This window comes from Buceros rhinoceros, unplaced genomic scaffold (genome assembly GCF_000710305.1).
Source record: "Buceros rhinoceros silvestris isolate BGI_N320 unplaced genomic scaffold, ASM71030v1 scaffold2620, whole genome shotgun sequence".
Lineage (NCBI taxonomy): Eukaryota > Metazoa > Chordata > Aves > Bucerotiformes > Bucerotidae > Buceros > Buceros rhinoceros.
Genome location: NW_010388879.1, coordinates 13742 through 15104, shown reverse-complemented (window position 1 = coordinate 15104; position 1363 = coordinate 13742). Strand labels below are relative to the sequence as shown.

The window sequence follows — 1363 nt, the reverse complement described above, 5'->3', positions numbered from 1 at the left end:
ACTGTGCGGCTGCCCGTGGGGGTGGCTGCTCTGCCGGAGCCGTGGGCAGAGCTCTGGGCTGGCAGGATGGCAGCTGTTAGCTGAGTGTGAGGAGGAGGCTTCAGAAGGCGTCTCACATTGTCTGACACTTTCCTCGCGGATCCCCTGTACCAGCTGATGGGTGTCAAGACGGCGAAATGAGAGACACCTTTGATGAGTTAAATGATGAAAATCGGCAGAGCTTAGATGACTAATTATAAATACGGCTAAAGTGAACGTGTCTGCTGGCTGACAGCAGAGGTACCGTTTGATTCCAGCCCTCGTTATATATATTTTTATTAAGGACCTGGTTTTCCAAAACAGGCCTTACAGTTATTTGCGAGTTATTCTCAGTCTCTTGCAGAGATTGAATATGCAGAAGGAAAATCGAAGTGGATTGTCACCACTAAAAAGCAGGGTGCCTGCGGGCACCCACTATGCCTTTGGGAGCAGGACAGCGGAGGGGAGATGCTCAGCGTTTGGATTTCCCTGCCCTAACGCTCTGCCCACGTTGTTTGCTCCACTCCCACTTGGATCATCTATTCCTTAAAGGTGGTCAGTACCGTTAATAAGAGTTGTTTAGGCGGGTGTTCATAGATGACGGGGAACTCGGGTCTCTAGAAATGTGAGCTGTCAGAGCAGCATGTGGCATGGAGCCCTCCCTACCGGAAGGTGCGGTGTGAGGGGCTTGATGCCCATCAGCAGGATGGGGCATCCCCCTCGCTGGAGGTTGGGGGCAGAGAACCCTGTACCACAGGAGCACAGCTCAGGATGCAAGGGAGCGGGGCAGGGTTTGAGGATGGGGACATGCCAGGATCCGCTGCTCTCCTCTGCCATGGGCACAGCGGTGGAAGTGGGTGCCACTCCCGCGGTTGTGAACCCCTTGACCCCCCGAACCTTCCCATGGCATATTTTGACGCGTGCGGAAGTGCCCGTGGTGTCTGTGGCTTGGAGCGTGAGATAGGAGCATGTGTGAACCCGATGGAGAGAAATCTGAAATCTGCTTTTTACTAAGTGGTCATGCCCAAATGCTCAGTTATGATTTGATAAAAAAAAATGCTTGGCCGTTTCTGCAGGAGCATCCCAGGCAGCGTGCCTGGGAGCTTCATCCTCCTCCCAGCTCCGCGGTACCTCAGCAGCGGGGGTGTCGTGGCAACCGCACCGATGTGTATGTATAAGGGTACATATAAATAAAATACATCTGAATAGACAGCTCTGTTCCTGGGCTTCCCCAGGGCGGGGACCTGGCAGTGCTCTTGACCCCAGCACGGTGGTGCCGTGCGGCCGATTCTCCTGCCCGGGTGCCTGCGCTGCGGTACCTCAGCCCGGCCGGGCGCGCGGGGGC

At 55.3% G+C, this 1363-nt stretch overlaps 1 protein-coding gene across 1 annotated transcript in view; it reads left to right on the top strand.

Moving 5' to 3' along the window:
* The window catches only part of MSI2 (musashi RNA-binding protein 2), a 129796-nt gene that overhangs the window by 127738 nt on the left and 695 nt on the right, over nucleotides 1–1363 (top strand). The window lies entirely within an intron of this gene.